Below are 21,424 nucleotides of genomic sequence, written 5' to 3'. Positions count from 1 at the left end.
TTACTCAGTGGTGAATGCTTTTTCCTGATCACATTTTCTGTTTATACGTTCTGACCCTTAATAAACATTTTAGTTCTTTAACACTTTAATAATTTGAATGTCTTTTTAAAATTTGCTCTTTCGGGGACGCCTGGGTGGCGCAGTTGGTTGGACGACTGCCTCCAGCTCAGGGCGTGATCCTGGAGTCCCGGGATCGAGTCCCACATCAGGCTCCCAGCTCCATGGGGAGTCTGCTTCGCTCTCTGACCTTCTCCGCGCTCATTCTCTCTCTCACTGTCTCTCTCTCTCAAATAAATAAAATAAAATCTTTAAAAAAAAAAAAAAATTTGCTCTTTCGGGCACCTGGGTGCTTCAGATGATTAAGTATCTGCCTTCAGCTCAGGTCATGGTCCCAGGGGCCTGGGCTTGAGCCCTACATCGTCTGTCTGGCTTCTGTACATCAGTTTTTAAAACTTCATGGTTTTTTTCCCCCCCTGATTGTAGACATTGTTATTATCCTTTTGGAAAATCAAGAAAACAGGAAAAAAGTTTAAAACAGAGAACAGAAAGCATCCTCCATAAGCAGGTATTTGGGTTTTATGTAGAATTATAAAGCAGTATTTCACATGGTCTTTGTTTCTTTCGTTTTAGAGGATCTTCTGCGATAGTCACTATCTTCAGTTCTCATGCTACTTATAGGTTCTGTTTATCCACCTAATTTTTAAAAAAATTTTATATAACTCAAACAGAATTCTGGTATAATCATTAGTATTTCCAATAGTTATTTTATGGTTAGAATGGAGAATTTATTAACTTCCTTGTGCACTTGAAAAATCGACTACTCACCAGTAGGGCATATTTTATATTATTTATGAATCCTTTTTGATCAGAAACTTCTTGGTGGATAGAAAAATCTTCGCTTTTAAAGGGTGTGTGACTACCCTCCTCTCAACTTGCCTAATAGGTTGTCTTCTGGAGGGGAAAAGGAGGGACTGGTTAGATTCATGATCCCAAGAGAACATCCTTTTTTCCCCCTAGGTCAACTGGGTAGAAACTTCGAGATGATTGGGGAATACCACTGCAAGGAAACAGGTTTTTGTTACCGAGGCTCTTTGCTGAGAGTGGGAAAATGCGGGACAAAATGAATCTTTGTCCATATTTCTGCTTTTTTTAGGTCATTTGGGAGGAATTTGGCTTGTGGTTTTTAACATCTGTAGAATAATGGGCTTCAGCGTTGGAAGCAGGGTAGGGGACATCTGGTTGTCATTTTTTCCTGTAACATCTTTGCCATGCTTTGTTTGCCCTTGATAATGCAGAATATAGTCTGTCAAGTGAAGTATTCACTGCAGTTTTTGTGTCCATGGACTCTTTCCCTAAGTCTAATTGTGCTTTTTTTTTTTTTTGAAGATTTTATTTATTTGTTTGATAGAGAGAGACACAGCGAGAGAGGGAACACAAGCAGAGAGTAGAGGGAGAGAGAGAAGCAGGCTTCCCGCTGAGCAGGGAGCCTGATGGAGGGCTCGATCCTAGAACCCTGGGATCATGACCTGAGCCGAAGGCAGATGATTAATGACTGAGCCATCCTGGCGCCCCCCAAGTCTACTTGTTCTAAAAGTACCAGATGTACTTACCATTTTGAAGAACCCAGTTCAGAAGCTAAAGTCACAAACAAGTATTTCCACATTTCAGACTTTGCCCTTTTCAGAGAACATTAATAGGGATTTAATGTATGTTTCTAAAAATGCTAAGTAATACCCCTAAAAATTCTCTTGCTTCTCTGCCGGTGTGCGCTGTCCCAGATCACCTTTCCGCAACACTCATTTTTGCTCCTCTGGTCCATCCTTTTCTGAAGTTTCGGTCACTTCTTTCCTTGCAGTCCTTTATTCTGTAGATCACTTTAGTCCCACTGACTTCTTTCAATTCTCTTTCTGGTCATTTCCAACTAAGGATAGTCTCGGAGCAAGTGTTTGTCCATTTTGTGAGTGGAGAGGTGGGCGTGGCCTTACAGAAACTGATGGGGGAGGGATTGTGACTAGTCATTAATAATGGCTGTTTTCTGTTACACAGGGTTCAGAGTCGGCCCTGTGGTCCATGTCTTTGGCCTTGGTCTTGGGTGACACAGACCCTGTGTTCTGAAGAACAGTGGAGTCACCACACTGAACTGTTTAGAATTTATGAGTGTTTGTTCATAGGAAACCTGTTTACATGATTCATGAAACTGGTTGATGAGGACGGAGTGGAATTGGAAGATAGCAGAGCTTAATGGACCTCCCCAAACTCTGCTGTGTTGCAGATCTTGGCTGATAGCGTCTTATTCACGTTGAGAAGCTGGTTGGGCAGGAAGGATGTGTGGTCTGGATGTTGCATTAGCCAGCTTGGCATTCAAATTCGCCTTAGACGTTTGGGGCATTGCAACATTTACAGAAATGTCCCTGTGGTAAATTTCAGTGCCCTGTCTCTTGTAATTCTGCATGTTAATCTTTTGTACCAGCATGATGTCTTTTTATAGCATTGTTGCTCATCCAGTTGCCCTTGGTGCTAAGCTGTGTTCTCTATTGTGATGGTTGGTCCCAGTTCTATGGAAGCTTAAGCTCAAAGCCACAGACAGTTTTCATTTTTCTTACTGGAAGTTTGGGACTTTTCCCCAGGCAAATATGCTGGCTTTCTTTTCCTTTTCTTTTGTATGTTGGCTTTTTTTTTTTCCCCTATCTTTTTGTTGTTCTCTTGAAAATATAGAGATATGCCTTTTTTTTTTTTTTTTGAAAAATAACCACTACGCATTTTGAGTATATGAAAATTTGGTAAATGGGTGACTTTTCTCTGTGATTGACAAAGAGGTATATGTTTTGGAGGCATACATCTTAGTACCTGCTCCTCTTGGATTTTATTTCTTAAATCTATCCCCACGAGTCCTGGCTCCAGCCACACTGGCTTCCTTGCTGTTTCCTCAACACGCCAGCCATTATCCGCCACAGGACCTTTGTATTTAATGCTGCCTTGAATGCTCTTCCCCATCCTTCCACAAGGCTGTCTTCCTCATACCCTTCAGATTCAAATGTAAGCTTCTCGCTGAGACTATTCTTGGCTACCCCTCTGTAATTTCACCCCTCCTTCTGGCCCTATAACATTTTATATTGTGCTTCCCTATTTTTGTTGTTGTTGTTCTCTCTTCCTTTGCACTCAACAGTATTTAATATGGTACAGTTGACTCTTGAACAATGTGGGGGTTAGGAGCCACAAGCCCTGTGCTGAATATCCATGTATAACTTCTGACTCCCCCTCAACTAAACTACTAATAGTCTACTGTTGACCAGAAGCTTTACTGATAACATAAACAGTCAATTCACACATATTTTATATATTGCATGTATTATATACTATATTCTTACAGTCAAGTAAGCTAGAGAAAAAGTCAAGAAAATCACAAGAGAAAATACCTGTATAGTACTGTACTGTATTGAAAACTATCCACATGTAAGTGGACCCAAGAAGTTCAAACCCATTGTAGTTCACAGACGAACTGTGTACATTTTACTTATTGTTGACCTCCCCTTTCTCTCTTTCTCTCTCTCTCTCTCATATCACTTCCCTGAGGGCATGGTAGGGTTTATTTCCTCTGTATCCCCGGTGCTTAGAATGGTGCCTGTCCCATTGAAGAACTATGATGTCATGACATAAAGCACTTGATAAATTAGGCTGGAGGGAAGGAAGAAGTTTTGTGAATGATTTTTGTTGGCTTCTATCGGTCATAACTGACCTCCTCCACATTTTAGACAGCCCAGTGTAAGCTAGCAATCAGTCCACTCCCCTCACATAACAGTATGATTCTGAGGTGAATTTTGAAGCTCATGGTTGCTGGCAGGCTTCAGGGTTGGTGAACTCTCATATTTGCTGTAGACAGGCATGTTCCGTGAAACCGGTGAATGCCCCATCTCTACACTCGTCTGTTTCGTACATTTCTTAAGACGTCCACAGGTAGTAATAGATGCAGCCTGATGGATTTCTGGGAGGCTAAAGACAGAGTGTGTTTGCTGTGAGATAGGTTAATGGAATCTTTGGGACTGAAATTCCATTATCTTTTGTCCACGGATAAAAGGTGTATGATTTACTTATCATTTAATCCCACATATAGCATTGGCAGTGGTGCTAGGTGAGGGGGTGTGAGGAGAGGGACTTGTAAATAGTGATAAAATGATGGGAAGTAAAACTCAGTCTGGCAGGGTCTGCCTAGGATTTTGCTGAGAGCACAGCAATACTTAATTAACTGCAAACATTCTATTCAAGATAAGACTATAACAGTTGCCTTGGGGAAAATTCTTTTGAGTCAATATTTGTTTGATCTTTCATATAGTATTTTGGCTCTGCTATTCATGCAATGGCAAAGTTCCTATTATACATGCCATTTTCAAGGATTTGCTGTATTTACCTACCCGGTCAGTCCTGGAGGAGGGAGAGGATCAGAATCACTGTTTAAATAGAGGTTCGGAGGAGTTTCAAACAAATCTTTAAAAGTGGAAATCCTTCGTTTCAACCAGTTGACAAACAATTGTTAAAAACCAGGTTAAGTACTCCGGGGGATTTCAAAATACAGAATGAAATCTTTGCCCTCAGTTTACTTATCATGTAGCTGTAGAAATAAGACTTCGGTCCGTATATGTGACATGATACATATGCTAGATGATGACAATGGCTATGATTTACTGGGTAAGTAACAGTGCCTAGCGCTGTCCTGGAGCTTTTCTAACCCCGAACTCACTCATCTCATTCCCCAGTCGCCCAGTGAGGCAGCTGCTATTGGATTCAAGTTTTGCATAAATAGACAATGATATGGGAGCTTGGAGAAAGAGGATACCAAAGAAGCAGAAGCAGGTGAAGGAGAACTTGAAGAAGGATGTTTCTTTTATTTATTTATTTAAAATTTTTTTTATTTTTTTAAAGATTTTATTTATTTATTTGACAGAGAGAGATCACAAGCAGGCAGAGAGAGAGAGAGAGAGGAGGAAGCAGGCTCCCTGCTGAGCAGAGAGCCCGATGTGGGACTCGATCCCAGGACCCTGAGATCATGACCTGAGCCAAAGGCAGCGGCTTAACCCACTGAGCCACCCAGGCGCCCAAGAAGGATGTTTCTTAATCTACATCTAACAATTGGGAATGGCTGAGTAAAGTGAGGAAGAGGACATAATGGGCATGTGTGGTTTTGGCTTGTAATACCACTTTTCTCTCTTGAAAGTTCTTTAAGTCTTCCTAGACTCTCAGCACACATGTCTCTGGTGAAGGAGACAATAAACAATATGTCGGTAAAGTGTACAAAACATCAGTGTGATAAGTGCTTGGAAGAAGAAGAAAGAGGGGGCACCTGGGGGGCTCAGTCGGTTGGGCGTCTGACTCTTGATTTTGGCTCAGGTCATGATCTCAGGTTTGTGGGACTGGGCTCTATGTTGGATGTGGGTCCTGCTTAACATTCTCTCTCTCCCTCTCCCCACAATTCTTTCTTAAAAAAAAAAATGAGGGTGCCTGGGTGGCTCGGTGGTTAAGCCTCTGCCTTTAGCTCAGGTCATGATCTCAGGGTCCTGAGATTGAGCCCCATATTGGGCTCTCTGCTCAGGGGGGAGGCTGCTTCCCCCTACCTCTGCCTACCTCCCTGCCCACTTGTGATCTCTCTCTCATCAAATAAATAAATAAAATCTTAAAAAAAAATAAAGAAAAGGAAAGAGTGCTGAGGTGCTGGCAGAGGGGATTTGTAATTTTAAATAGGGGGTCTGGGAAGGCTAACAGGCATTTGAGTGAAGAGGGGAAGAGAGAGAAGAGAGCTGTAAAGGCACCTATGGTCAGACCCTTCTAGGCAGAGGGAACAAAGGTCCTGGGCTGGCGACTCATCTGCCTTGTTCAAAGCACTTCAGAGTGGCTAGAGAGGAACAAACGGGGAGAAAGGTCTGGGTGATGACTTTAGGTGCAATGTCTGCCTAGTGACCATTGCTAGGGCTAGGATGTGGGAGGGGCTCATCAGACTTGGGAGTGAGGGGAATGGCCCTTTAGCCGCTGTTAATTACTTTCTCCAGCCCTATGCAGCTGTAGCTCCTCTTGCTTCTAACCGGCAGGCCCAGCTCCGTGGCTCTCTGTTCCTGATCCGTTGCTGACGTGGGCAGAGGCCCTCACACCCACCGACTGGCAGGTAAGAAACCAGCCACGTGAGCTCGAGCCCTGGGTGAGAACACCCACGTGAGCTGACCGGCACTCCCACCACAACGCTCACGATGTACTTTTGGCCCATAATTCTGAGTGTCTTACATTTCCTGCTTGGCATAGACGTTTCTGCTGGAAATGCAGCCCTCTTGGCGGGGTCCAGCTCTGTGCCTGGTTCTCGACATCTTCCCCGCCAGGCCCACGCCTGTGTTGCTGGGAGTCAGTGCTGGTTCTGGGCTCTATCTGTGGCTCTTGGGGGGCTCTGTAGAGAGTTAGGAAGAGCTACTGTGCTGCTGTAGCCTCCCTTACTCCAGTGTTTCTTGGTTCTCTCCCTACCATTGCCTTGTCAACTAACAGACGTGGAGACTGGAATTAGGCATGATTGACTTTGGTTCTGCAGGCACATCTGCTGGGCTGTTGGCTTCCTCCTTGGGGCTGAGCCGGGACAGGGGTTTGTCTCTCTCTGACCATTCACCTTGCTCCCACACAGCTGAGCCGGTCCGTTCTAAGCACAGGCTAGCCCTGAAAGCGAGAAGATGGGGCTCTGGAGCTTGGGGGGATGAAGATCCCCACAGGGTGACAGCTGTGTGGGTGGAGAAGGAGGGCGGAAGCGAGCCATCAAGGGAAGGAAGCCTCAGCAGAATGTGGGATCATCTGCTTTATGGTGATGCGGTAAAAAATAGAGCCCAGACAAGCATTTAAGGGTGTATGGATGAATATCAGTTGAGAAGTTGCAAATGCTACACGCACTTTCAGAGCGTCCTAGAGCCGAGTCGTGACCAGGTTACAGAAGAATGTGTTTTCTGCAGAGCCCCTGCCTGGGAGGGTGCGGGCGGGGACAGAGTCAGTGTGGGTTAAGATGAGAACAGACGTGGGAGTTAATGTTTACTCTAAAGGTCAGCCGTGGGGTCACTCCTGTGAGGACACACCCAGGAGCACACACACACACTGGTACACACATTCCCTCCCTTTCCTGCCTATGGTTTCTGATTTCAGCTGCAGTTTCTTCTAGAAAGATCTGAAACGCCAACTTGAATGATGTTCGTAGGAACAAAGATAGTGCGAATAGACCCGATTCTCAAATTTACAGGCCAGGGATTGATGTGATCGGAAGTTCTCTGCATTTGCTCCCTGTTCCCAGCAGTGGGACCCGAGTTACTAGGGTGCACATAGCTTTTTTGAATCTACTGTGAACCACTGTATGCTATGGGGCCCTTCCAGTGCTGGAGAAGAGTGATTGGGTTGAAAAATGTTGTTATAATAAAAATGTAGTATTGGCATTGTCCTAGAAGCTGGTTGAACTAAGGGATATTCCCTCTTTGAAGAAAGATGCTAACTTATTTAAGGTAGGTGGTCTTCTGGGCCTCCCACTTAAACTTTCCTGGGAAGGGATTGATTTGATTTAACGTTTATTGAACTTCCAGAATATCCTATGAAATGCCTTAAAATTTTGAAATACTATTTGTTTTCTAAATAGGTAATTCACTCACCCGGTTCAACATTTAAAAGTTGCAAAACACTCTCCAGCTCCTCTCCTGCAGTTGGCCAGTTTCTTCCTCAAGGCAGCCCATGTTCCCAGTTTCTGATGTATTTCAGAATCTATCAGGGTTCAAGCTTTCAAAGAAAAGACACCTTGTTTTTTCTTAAGAACTTTGCCTTTCATAAAAACAAAGGGAGTTAATCATTTATAGCTGCATTTTGGGAACTTTTGTGATGACAAAGTTCCCAGATGCTGAAGTCTTCCCAGAGTGTGGTCCTCAGACTAGCAGCAGCAACTAGCCCCTGGGAGCTTGCTGGAATGGGGGATCTCAGGAGCTGCTACCCCCAGCCCCCAAAGCAGAATTAGCCTTCCATAGATCACAGGAGATTCAGAGGCACGTGGACGTTTGAGAAGCCAGTGCTGTGTATCCTTTTCATACCACTGGCCTCAGGTGGCAGAGTGACTGAGGTCCAAGTGAAATGGAGAGAGGGAGAGATGATCTTGGGAGAGCTCTCCCCACGATATTCTTCACGATTGTTGCTAAAGTTAAATGGTGGTGATCTCTTCTTAATTTGCAGCATCGATTTAGGTGGTCTATAAGCTTAGTGATTTTGATTGTGAAATTGAAAATCTTTCTCTCCCTTTCTCTCCTTTCCCCATGAATTGTTCTTAAATCTCGGGCATTTGCTGGAAATTCCTTAACGGGGCTGTAGGTCCCGAGTAAAGTAGTAGTAAACAGGTGACAGAAAAACCTAGAAATAGCCAGTCAGGTTTAGGTTGACAACTTGTGTTTTGATGGATACGTATGTTTCTGGCTGTGGTTTTTTATATTGTGTTTTGCAGTGTTTATGTACATTTGATTACATTTCAATTTTCTGAGCATCTGAGCCATTAAGTGTATGTTTGTGCTAATTTCAGTGTGGTGGAGTTAAATAGTTTATGGGATTCTGAAAAAAGACAAACTTTTAAAAAGTTGTCAAATTTTTGACAGAGGAAAGAAGTAAACTTGTTTGCTCTTTGTGAATGGGGAAATAGAGGGCAGAAATTATTGAAATAATGGACGAACCTGTAAATTAGTGCAATTTGACTATGACTGAGTATGACTAGGAACTTGAGAAAAAAATTCACAAGAAGGAAATTAGAAATTATCATAAGACTATATCTTTTATAATTAAATATTTCTAATCACTAAAGGATTTACATTCTAAAAAGCAGGTGAGATATACCTGTATTCTATATGTATCCATTGCTAATGAGATACTTTTTGGGGAGTATTGTGGCAGAGTTAGAGGAGGAGTGAAAATGGGCAGAAACAAAAACAAGTAAGAACAAAGCCTGACCCTCTTCTAGGTGAGACAGATAAGCCTAGGGTCGGGGGCCAGTTTTGCATAAGGAAGCAGGAGGCTGAAAAGAGGGGCAAGTCCAGGAGAGGAAGGGATTCTAGGAAATGGGAATTTGGGAAAGTAAATGTAGATCCCTGAATATGGAAAAGTAAAATGTCAGGATTTAACCCTGCAATGCGTGAGAACCCTTTTGGTAGTCCATTATTGACAACTTTAAAATTATTTGCTCATTTGGATAATTACCAGGACAAATTCTAACTCTAGAAATCTATTTTCAAGGAATGTCTGAAATTAAACTTTAAAATTTAAACAACTTTAAAATTATTTGCTCATTTGGATAATTATCAGGACAAATTCTAACTCTAGAAATCTATTTTCAAGGAATGTCTGAAATTAAAAAAAAAAATCTTTGGCATAAAGATGTTCTTTAACGTGAGATTTTTAATAAAAATGGAAAGTGAGTTAATTAACAAAAGGGGAGGGATAAGTAAATTCTACATCCATAGGATGGACATTTTATAGCTGCTGTAATATTTATGATCTACATTAAGTATGAACCAGGATAAAGATTGGTTGGAAAAGATAGGAAGCAATATTGATTATGAGATGGGAATTTTTTTTTTTTTTAAAGATTTTATTTTATTTATTTGAGAGAGAGAATGAGCGAGGAGAAGGTCAGAGAGCGAAGCAGACTCCCCATGGAGCTGGGAGCCTGATGTGGGACTCGATCCCGGGACTCCAGGATCACGCCCTGAGCCGGATGCAGTCGTCCAACCAACTGCGCCACCCAAGCGTCCCGAGATGGGAATTTTTTTAAAGACTGTTCTGGATCTAATAAATATACTATATTAAGGATGTACTACCTGAAAAAGAATAAAAAATCCTCACTCTAATTTTATTTTTTCAAGATTTATTTAAGGAACGAGTTTGAGAGCCCATATATGCATGTGCCTGTGCATAGTGGAGGGGCAGAGCAGGAGGGAGAGGAAGAAAGAATCCTTAGGCAGACTCCATGCTGGGTTCGGGGCCTAATGCAGACCTTGATCCCAGGACCCTGAGACCATGACCTGAGCTGGAATCAAGAATTGGCCACTTAGTAACTGACTGAGCCACCCATGTGCCCCCACCAATTAATTAAATTAAAAAAAAAAAAAAAAAAAAGGACCAAGAGTAGAAAAGGGACAGAAAACTTGAGTATCCTTATTCAGTGGAAAATGTTATCATGAGTATTTAAAATCTGAGGTGTTTAAGGCATTTTTGTGAATTCCTTAAAGGTAGCCTAAGCTTATAATATACTGGGGTTGAAGTTACTTATGTAGGGAGGAGGAAGAAACCCTTAAAAGGGAGAAGTGAGAACATTACTAACTCAGGCTGTGCATAGTTTGCAGCCCTCCTCCACCCCCATATATGTGCTGCAGGCATTTGTAATTTGTGGAGAGAACAACCTGTGCCTCTGGCTATAGATCGCCAGGCCGCTGGCTGGAAGGAATAGCTATGGCCAGCTTAGTGACTGGTGTCCTGCTAAAGGCCACAGAAGGCCTTGACAGCTCATCTTTAATTCCCAGGAAGTCCCTTGCAATCTTGAAATAATAAGGCAAAAAATCGTGCTGGGTATGCACCGGGAGCATCAGCTGCCCCTAGGGATGGTCTGTAGAAAGCTCTGGAGAGTGGGGCAACTCCCCAGCAGCCCGCGAAGGTGAAGGCTTGGGTTTCTAGAGTGGCTTAAAGAACCATCTGGACATAATTGATTAACTCTAAAGAAAAAAAAAAAAAAAAAATCCCTTTGTGTTAGGAAACCATTTTATTTCTGTAACACTTTGATTTTTTTTTTTTTTAAAGACCATGTGATCTATAGTAAGAAGTGCTGTCTGCTGGAGTAACTCTTCAAAGGGCTGTTTTTAAGTGATTTGAAGGGAGTGACTTTTAAGGTTTTTGTCCCTTCTTCAAGTGCTAGGTATCTTTTCAGTGGATAAATTGTAAATTTAACAACGGAGAACTGGTGTTAATCACTCTGGCCTGTACCTTTCAGCTTGTCATTAGCCAAAAGTGATCTGGTGTCCCTGAGGAAGAAGGGGAGTTGGATGGGCCTCAAGTCCCAGAGGGGTAGCCTGGGGCTGACGTGGAGCTGTTGTTCCCTGAAGCAAACCGCTGCTGTTGGTTTGAGAGGCTGCTTCTGAACTGCTCCGTCCTCCCTAAATAGGAAAGGTAAATTCTAGAATTCACACGAATGTGACTGGGAACACTGCTGGTGGGCTGACTGGAAAATGTCAATAACACTGTGTCGGGCCAAAAGAGCATACTGGGAGGATTGAGGGAATCCCAGACGGAGGGGGGAGTCTGCTCTCCCCAGGCACTTCCAGCCCCCACCCCAGGTGCCATGAGGCCTGGATAGAGGCCTGTTTCCTGCTGTAACCAGATCTTCATTTGTATTGGCCTTTGTTTCCCTCTCTGTTCATGAAATGCTTTTCCCCTATCCTCTCTCTGTGTGTTGGAGGCCACAGTTCCTTTCTGTAAACCAGTGATTTGAAATGTGGAAGTTACCGTGGTCCTTTTTGGGGGATTAAATTGATGACCTTGGTCTTCTCAAGCTATCGACCAGTCTGCTTCCAAGGCTGGCACACACATGGAGGGCAGTACTCCTATGCATTATACAGGAGAGGAGCCTAGAGCCTTTGGTACTCATTTCAAGGGTAGTCCTGGGAGTCAGCTAGTTTTAAAATTCAGAAGAGCAAATAGAAATTTCTAAGCTAAGTTGTTACTAAATTTTTACCTTTGAAGACCAGGAAGTACTACCACTGGTGGGGTACCTTCGAACTCCACTTGGGGCACTGCATGCTGAGCTCTGTGAGGTTAAGGCTAGGTTCATTTCATCCACGCCTGGGTCTGATTGTCCGCTCTGGACTGGCATTTACAGGTGCTCAGTATTTCTTCCATGAGTAGATTGCCATTTCATAAAATTTAACTCTAAGCATATTGTTGTAGCAAATACTAAATTTAATCCAGATACTACTGATGTTTGCTACAATCTGGACTTTGGCCATAGCTGGCACATACCAGAGATCAATTCATAAAACCCACCCCTAACACTGACTGCTTGGAGAGGCTCATTTTTCTTTTCTTTTTTTTTTTTTTTAAGATTTTATTTATTTATTTGACAGACAGAGATCACAAGTAGGCAGAGAAGCAGGCAGACAGAGAGGAAGGGAAGCAGGCCCCCTGCTGAGCAGAGAGCCTGATGTGGGACTCGATCCCAGGACCCTGAGATCATGACCTGAGCCCAAGGCAGAGGCTTAACCCACTGAGCCACCCAGGCGCCCTCATTTTTATTTTCTATGGCCACACTTGAAATGGACAATATCATGCAAACTTTTCGCTAGACAGATGTTTTTGGAAGAGATTGTAGATGACTTCCATATTACGTTCAGAAGTGAGTCAGAACTAGCCTCCTTTAAAGTGTTATTAGTTATTAAAATGCCATTTCTATTCATATTCTTTTTTTCCCTTGCCTCATTTTCAGTAGCTACATTCTTTTTAGTAGATTTAGGCCTTTGAAAAGTAATTCATTCCTGCAGTGGGAATTAGGAGTCTGGGGGGGAAGGTATGCTAGAGGTGGCTGAGATTTGTAGGCTGCGGAGACACCCTTGAGGACAAACTAGCCACCTTTTAGACAGAACCATCCTAAGCCATCTCAGAGGAGCTAGCAGGCTCCTAGGGATGGAGATTTTGTCATTTCTTTCATGCTTTGACTTCTCACAACTTTTTGCAGCAGATAATTTTTTATTGGTTTCTGAATTCTAGTGAGGGCTTTGTGTCTTAAAGCCATCCATTTATTTCTCTGTACTTGTTTCTTCTCCGAGATGAAGCTAGAACTGCCCTGTTACCTGACATGGCCAGGCCTGCTGGGCTGAGGAGATGGATCCATTTACTAGGGCTGTCATCACAAACTCACACAGCCAAGTGGCTTAAACAACGGAAATGTGTCTGCTCCCAACTGGGAGGCTGGAAGTTTGAGATGTTGGTGTCCATAGGCCCCTGTTCCCTTTGAAGGCACTTGGATCTGTTCCAGGTCTCTTTCCCAGCTTTGGTACCTCCTGTGGCAGTGTAATTCCAGTCTTCACACAAGGTCCTCTGTGTTGTGGTGTGTCTATGCGTCTGTGCCCAAACTTTCCCTTTTTATAGGGATGCCAGTCATGTCGGAATAGGACGCACCCTAATCCAGAATAACTTCATTTTAACTAGTCCCATCTAGAAGGACTCTATTTCCAAATAAGGTCACATTCTGAAGTACTGGGTGTTAGGACTTCAACATACAAATTTTGCGGTGGGGGGTGGGTGGAGGGGCGACACCATACACCCCGTAACATGATGCAAGGAGTTCAAATAGGATCAGGAGGTCTGAAGTAGCAGGCTCTGTCCTTTCTCTCAAGTTCTCGGTTCTTCCTTTTTTAGAATCCAGTGTCTTAGGAGAAATGCCAACCTGGGACACATACATCTGCTGTCTGACTAGGCTCTTATCTAAAAAGACCAGACTGAAGTTAACATCCGTGGAGTCTTGATTTAATCAGAATGTTTTTCTATCAGGACATTAGTAACCTCTAGTCTCTTCCTGAGTTCAGCGGCCCCCAGGCCAAGGTGCAGGATTCAGGTCTGCTACTGTAGACAGACGAAGACATGGCTGCCTCTGCTGACTGCTGCTGGGCCTTGTTTGTTCACTGGCTTCTTTGAGATCCCAGATAGAAGATGTAATAGAGGATCAAAGGCCTTTGTCATTAACCCCCACCCCCTACCAGCGATTCTTGCTAATGCCTGTGGAGTTATTTGTACAGCTATTGCAGGGACTGGGTCTAATTTCACTTTACATACAGACTGTGATGTTGACTCCTCGGTGCCCTGAGCTCTCACTTGCTTTAAGTGGACGACTAAGTTACCACAGTCTCTTGGGGTGGTGGAGGGGTGGGGAGGTGTTACAGAAGTCCTGTCTCTTGGTGGAGGGAAGATTCCATTGTTTTCCTATTTTTTACATTTTTTTTGAGATCTCCTTGACCTATGACATTATATTAGTTTTTTTTTTTTTTAAAGATTTTATTTATTTATTTGTCAGAGAGAGAGGGAGAGAGAGAGAGAGAGTGAGCGAGCACGGGCAGACAGAGTGGCAGGCAGAGGCAGAGGGAGAAGAAGGCTCCCCGCTGGGCAAGGAGCCCGATGTGGGACTCGATCCCACGATGCTGGGATCATGACCTGAGCTGAAGGCAGCCGCTTAATCAACTGAGCCACCCAGGCGTCCCAACATTTTATTAGTTTTAAATGGGCAACAGAATGGTTTGATATTCATATAGATTGCAAAATGATCACAAGTCTAATTAATATTCACTACATATAGTCACAACATTTTTTTTCTTGTGGTAGAAACTTTTAAAGTCATCGGGCTATATATTACATCTCCATGACTTGTATATTTTATAACTGGATGTTTGTACCTTTTAACTCCCTTCATTCATTTTCCCCACCACCCATCCCCTGCTTCTGAAAGCCACAAATCTGTTCTGTGTATCTGTGAACTTGGTTTTTTGTTTTTTAAATTCCACATATATATGAAGTCATGATACGGTTTTTGTTTGACTGCTTTCACTTAGCATAATGCCCTAAAGGTCAATCCATGTTGTTGCAAATGGCACGATTTCATTCTTTTTTATGGCTGAATAATATTGTTATATGAAAAATATATACCGTATTTTATTTGCCCATTCACCTGTTGATGGACGCTGAGGTTGTTTTTCTGTCTTGGCCATTGTAAATAATACTGCAATGAACATGGGATGGTATATATCATTTTGAGTTCCTGTTTTCATTTTCTTTGAATAAATACTCAGCAGTGGATTTGCTGGGTCATAAGGTAGTTACATTTTTAATCTTTTGAGGAACCTCCATACTGTTTTCCATAGTGGCTGCACCAATTTACCTTTTCAGGACGGCACAAGGGTTCCCTTTTCTCTGCATCCTTGCCAACACTTGTTATTTCTTGTCCTTTTTATAATAGCCTTTTTAACAAGTGTGAGGTGATCCTGCACTGTGGTTTTGTCTTCATATTTTTTTAATGAAACTTTTTATTGAAGTATAACCTGAGTGCACAGAGAAGAGTGCAGTTCAGTGAATGTTCACACACTCAACATCCCTGTATTACCATCGAGCAGACACTCCCTACCCATTGTACCCCTTCCTACTCCCTAGTCCTCTTTCCAAAAATAACTACTATTTTAAATACTAACAGCATTAGTTATTCTCACTTGGTTTAAATTTTATTTATATATCTACATACTTGGAAATATATTTAAATTAAAAATAAGGGCGCCTGGGTGGCTCAGTGGGTTAAAGCCTCTGCCTTCGGCTCAGGTCATGATCTCAGGGTCCTGGGATTGAGCCCCGCATCGGGCTCTCTGCTTGGCAGGGAGCCTGCTTCGCTTCCTCTCTCTGCCTGCCTCTCTGCCTGCTTGTGATCTCTGTCTGTCAAATAAATAAATAAAATCTTAAAAAAAAATGTTTAAATAAAGTACTTACTTTGTATAGTCACAGTATGTACTTTTTCAGTGCCTGGCTTATTTTGGTCAACATTGTATGAGATTTAGCCATGTTGTGGCCTCTAGGGATGACCATTTATTTTACAGGGGAGGAAATAGAGTTTTTCTCTTACTCTTCTGAGTTCTCGACTGAGAACTTTTTAAATACAAGACAGAGTAACTGGGCGCCTGGGTGGCTCAGTTGTTAGGAATCTGCCTACAGATCGGAGCATGATCCTGGGGTTTTGGGATCCAGCCCCGCATCGGGTTCCCTGCTCAGCGGGAAGCCTGCTTCTCCCTCTCCCACTCCCCCTGCTTGTATTCCCTCTCTCGCTGTGTCTCTCTCTGTCAAATAAATAAATAAAATCTTAAAAAAAAAAAAAGAGTAACGAGAAGAATAGTAGTTTATTCACATGTATACCTTATGTATACATGAGAGACACTGAAAGAAAAGTAATTCCTTGAGGCAGTTTAGAATTCAGGATTAAATACCATCTTCTCAAGGAAATACGAGTGGGATATAGGGCTCCTAGGGAAGAGCAAATGATTTTTAGGAAAGCCGAAATAAAAGGGCCCTTAGAAGAAGAGAAGAGAAGTAGGACATTTGTGACAAAGTCTGGGTGTGGTGTTGACTTTCCGGCGTCTTTCCTGTGACAAGAGTCTGTCTTCCCGGGTTGGTGAAATTCCTTGGGAGGATATTTATGATAATTGAGCTACTTATGGAGGATATGTCTTTGGGCAGATTGGGGAGTTCGGAGATGGCCTCTCCCTGCGTTTGCTGTTTTTCAAGTGCCTCCAGCTCAAGCTGTTCGATCCCTGCTCCCTAAGTGGCCCACTTTGGTGGCAAGTCCTGAATGCCTGTGGTCTTCTTTTGGGGTGGCATATTCTGCTACTCTTCAGTTCCAATCGCTGTACGATATTCCGGTGTAGTTTTCCTTTTGGGAGGAAGTTACTGTCTTCTACATAGTGACCACGGATGTAAGTGCAGCAGTCACTTGCTGGATGGTTTGCCGTGCTTTTTGGGTATGTGTTCGTGTAATTCAGCTGTTGCCCTTCAATATTCAGACGCTTGCCTAGCTTCCTTGGGGTTTGAAGGTCTTTTTTCCTCTTTATTATATCCCCATGGCATATTTGAAACTTAATTTTACCGTCTTAGTAACTTTCTGCAGTAACTTTAAGGACAGAAACATCTCCTTAAAGTCTTCTGATGTTCTGCCACTAATGTGGGAAGAGCCGTGAGCAGTGGCAAGTGGCTAGATTCGCCATGGCCTGAAGGAACAGCTCGGTGAAGTAAGAGATCTTTGCTTCTCTTGCTCTGATTGCTGTGGTGAACATCAGGAAGCAAGCTGGGATTTTAATTGTAGTACATTCTTTCTGATGATAAATGATTATGGATGCCTAAACAGGCAAGAATTTGAGGGGTGATTTGCATTAATGGTCTTCAGGGGAGAAAGGGTGAACCTCCTTCTGCCCCCAGTACCAATTACCCTTTTTTTTTTAAAGCAAAGATAACTGACTCTCCCTTCCTTGAATGTGAATAGTATCACAAATTAGTTTTGAGCCTTGGCTTACAAGGAGTGTTTCAGTCAGTAGTTGATTGTAGTATGTAACGATTTGCGAAAGATGGATCACATCTGGAATTCCATACACTGTGGTACATGTCAGACGCTATGTCTGGTGCATAGTAAGTACTCAAGAACTGTGGTTATCTTTGTTACTGGAAATTATTTGGGATTTTTCTTGTGTCAGCCCAGGGCGGCTGGACTCCACCGTGTGGTTAATAATTACCATGTAGTTAGGCCGCTGGAAGAGCTCGTCAGCGGAACCTGGCTGGGCAAGGCCATAATTCAGGCCTCCCTTTCTACCTCATTGCCTGTAGGAAATAAGGAATCCAGGGTGTGGAACAGCTTTCTCTCTCCTTGCCTGGGTGCTCCTGGGTGTGCCGTCCATGAAGGAAACCAGATGCCCGCACATGGAGCAGAGGCAGACAGCCCTATCTCCCAGCTAGAGTCTGGAGACTCTGGACAGAGTATCCTTGAATGGGAAAAAAGTAGCACAGCTTGCTGGGTGGGGTATCATGGCAGAGCTGTTAGGACAAAAAGAAATAGCTTCCCTAGGCCATGCCACTATACCAAACCCAGCAACAGCATTTTCTCTATCTGCTCCTGCTTCTCTCATGTTTCAGACATCAGAGCACTTCATCCCTAAATATTTCAGAAAGCATCTTCTAAGAGGAAGGACCTTTTTCCCTTCATTACCTGAATATGATACTACACCTAAGCAAATTAACAGTGATTGTTTTATTATGCTTTTCAAATTTTCCTGCCTATTCAAAAATGTCTTAGAGGTTTTTTTTTTCCTTGTTGTTGTTTTTTTAACGGTAGGATCTAATCAAGGTTCATTCATTGCATTTGTTATGTCTCCTTTGTCTCTCTCAGAACATCCTGCACATCAACTTCTTTAACTTTTTGGAGAGTCTAGGCTAGTTGTCTTGGAGTATGTCTTGCATACTTTATGGGTTTCTTGATTGTTTCCTCATGTGTTATGTATGTATTCTATCTTCTGTATTTCCTTAAACTGGAAGTTAAGTCTAGAAATGGGAATAAATTCAGGTGAAACATTATCTTGGTCCATTCAGGCTGTTATAACAAAAATTCCATCGACTGAGTGACTTTTTTTCTTTTTTTTAAAGATTTTATTTATTTATTTGACACAGAGAGAGAGAGAGAGAGATCACAACTAGGCAGAGAAAGAGGGGGAAGCAGGCTATCTGCTGAGCAGAGAGCCCAATGCAGGGCTCGATCCCAGGAGACCCTAAGACCATGACCTGAGCTGAAGGCAGAGGCTTAACCCACTGAGCCACCCAGGTGCTCCTCCACTGGGTGGCTTTATAGACAGGAATTTATGTCTCCCGTGTCTGGAGGCTGGAAGTTTAGGGTCAGAGAGCCAGCATGGCTGGGTAAGGGTCCCTTCTTGTCTGCAGACTTGTCATTGTAGCTTCACATGCTGGAAGGAGTTAGGGAGCTCTGTGGAGGCTTTTTTTTTTTTTTTTTTTTCCCAACAAGGCACTAATTCGTTCATGGGATTAGCTCCACCCTCCTGACCTAACCTCATCCCAAAGTCTCTACCTCCTAATAGCTAACACCCTAAGAGTTAGGGTTTCAGTATAGGAATTTTGGGGACACAAACATTTGGATTATAGGAGACATTTTGCCCAGACCCTGTGGTGGGTGATGCTGTGAGTTGCCTACTGCTGAATGTCCTACTGTCACGGTATTACTGATGTGGAACTGCCAGATCTTTCTACCACAAAAGTACATTTTTTCCTTTGCAATTAGTAAGAATTTGTGGGGTGGTTTTTGGCAGAGTGCAAATATCTTCTTTTCTAATAGCTTTTCAACCAAGTTTTTGAGCTTCCTTTGATCCCTGCCTCAAGCTATTACACTGGTGTTGCAAAATGGGGGTTTTGTAATTCTTTTGGTGCTTCCACAATGAGCTGCTGGCCTTCTTTTTTTTTTTTTTTTTTTTTAAGATTTTATTTATTTTTTTGACAGACAGAGATCACAAGTAGGCAGAGTGGCAGGCAGAGAAAGAGGAAGGGAAGCAGGCTCCCTGCTGACAGGGAGCCCAATGTGATGCAGTGCTCAATCCCAGGACCCCAGGATCACAACCTGAGCTGAAGGCAGAGGCTTTAACCCACTGAGCCACCCAGGGGCCCCGCTGCTGGCCTTCTTTAAACAATTTACCTCATTCACCCTTTTTGTGAGTATCAGTATAGATTTGTGATTTTTAAAAAAATATCTAATACATTGTAAGCAGTTATGGCTGTGGTTCTTTTTGATACTCTGGTAATCCTTCATGTTGAAGGACACACGTTTTGCTAAATGACAAATTCTGTTTGTAAAAAAGTGGAGCCCTTTCAAATAGCTTGTTAACTCTAGGCATCTGGCTTAGAAACTGGGATGTTTTGAGTGTGCCAGCACTGGGTTGTGTATGTGTGTGGGAGTTAGTTCTCTTTAAGGATCAGCTTTGTTCAGGGCAGTTGTAAAATTGAGGAACCTAAGAAGAGCTTTGATGCTGAGAATTGCCAAAGCGAAGCAAAGAGGAGAGTGAGGATTCTATCTGGTAACTTCTGTGTTAAGGTCACAAGTCTTTTTCTAATTAGAAGCATTTTATTAGCCTATTTCCAATTTTTTTTTTTTTTTTGTCCAGGAAGAAAAATGAAGAGTGGCTTGTGGGAGAGGACAGGAAGGTAGCTCTGTTCACAAGGCTCACCAGTGAAGACTGGGATCCCCCCGCCAAGGAGGAAGTTAGGCTCTCCATGCCTCTCTCTTAATGCAGGCAGTGGGACAAAGGTCCATTAAAAACAACTCTATCAAAATCCAGGACTTGGCCAGGAAGCTGTTCTCAGGGGCAGTGCCTGGGCTGTTTCAGTGCATGCATGGATGCACCTTAGCTCAAGGGTTCCAACCAGAGTGCAATGCAGCCCATTTTTTTTTCCTTCCAAAATGAAATGTTTCTAGACTATATGTCTCCACTCGCATACACATAAACACTTCCCCGATGTAAAACAGCCTGCCCATATTTACATACATTTGATGACTATAAAGTCAAAGGCAGCTGCATCTAGAAAATGGGAAGGAGTCTCCTCACTTGCTGATAGAAAGGCAAGGAGAAAGATGGTTGGTTTGGGTTTGTGAATAGTGGGCTTTCTTGGCAGCGCTCCCCTCCACACATGGCACTCCTTTCCTCCCGGCCCTGGGAGGGGAAAAGAGCCTCAGAAAATGAGCAGTCGTGGTGCCACGAGCTTCAAGGTACCACAAAGTGCTAAGTTTAAAATCTGGTGCTTCCTCTCTCCTTCCTTTTTCCGGTCTTACTCCAGAGTAGTAGTCCCTTTGTGCTCCTAGTCTACCTCTTTCTTCCTCTACAAAATGCACCCAACGGTGCGTGATAGGAATGGAGATTACCTATTCTGGGAACCTACAATCTGTGACTTTGCCTTGACTTGTCTACTGAAGGGGTCAGGGAATTTTTGGTTCCCTTTGCATGAATTCCCATTGTTTCTGTGGTGAGGATTTTGTGTCCTCACAAGATGTTGAATTAATGATAACAGGTGTATCTTGAAAAAAGTCTTTATATTTCAGAGCTACAGGAATCCATCCTTTAAAGAACTTAAATTTAGCCAAAGGCATTAACATAACATAGATTCATATGCAATTGTATGGGCTTTTTAGCAAATGGACTGACCTTTGGATAGTGGTTCAATTTCCAACTGACCACTGGGTCCTAATGACTTGCATAGCAAAATGAAATCATTGTGCACTTAAATAATGTGGCTAAATCGTCTTTCTGGATCACTTCTTTCCATTTTAGACCTGCTTTGTTTTGGCTCAAGCCAGAGGTCAGAGGTATTCACAGAATGTTAGGAATGGAAATGATCTTTATCAATGCTGTCAGTACTCTTAGCCTCTTCATGCAGGATTATTCATATTAAACCAGACATAACAAAATTCTCTATGTAAGACTTAAATATGTGGTTCTACTACAGAAATCTTTTATTTTGAAGGAATATCCTGTTTCTTAACCAAGGTTATCTCAGACTGTTGGGGAGATAACTCAGGAGACCCAATGATATTGTTTATATAAGGCAAGGCAAGGCATGTTAAATCTTTAAAATTGATACAAAAACACTAAGAATTTCTTTTTTTTTTTTTAAAGATTTTATTTATTTATTTGACAGAGAGAGATCACAAGTAGGCAGAGAGGCAGGCAGAGAGAGAGAGGAGGAAGCAGGCTCCCTGCTGAGCAGAGAGCCCGATGTGGGACTCGATCCCAGGACCCTAGGATTACGACCCGAGCCGAAGGCAACGGCTTAACCCACTGAG

At 42.9% G+C, this 21,424-nt stretch overlaps 2 protein-coding genes across 2 annotated transcripts in view; one reads left to right on the top strand and one right to left on the bottom strand.

The window, feature by feature from the left end:
• The window catches only part of LYPD6B (LY6/PLAUR domain containing 6B), a 177,983-nt gene that overhangs the window by 27,250 nt on the left and 129,309 nt on the right, over nucleotides 1-21,424 (top strand). Inside the window, exon 2 of the mRNA XM_044242507.1 lies at nucleotides 6,078-6,151. The gene's annotated coding sequence lies outside the window, so the exon portion shown is untranslated. The remainder of the gene's footprint in view (nucleotides 1-6,077; nucleotides 6,152-21,424) is intronic.
• Nucleotides 1-21,424, bottom strand: part of LOC122903528 (translation initiation factor IF-2-like) — a 132,633-nt gene that overhangs the window by 27,460 nt on the left and 83,749 nt on the right. The gene's annotated exons all lie outside the window — the stretch shown is intronic.

This window comes from Neovison vison, chromosome 3, assembly GCF_020171115.1.
Source record: "Neovison vison isolate M4711 chromosome 3, ASM_NN_V1, whole genome shotgun sequence".
Classification (NCBI taxonomy): Eukaryota; Metazoa; Chordata; class Mammalia; order Carnivora; family Mustelidae; genus Neogale; species Neogale vison.
Note: the sequence above shows the minus strand (reverse complement) of the source record. Positions and strands in the feature narration are given on the sequence as shown.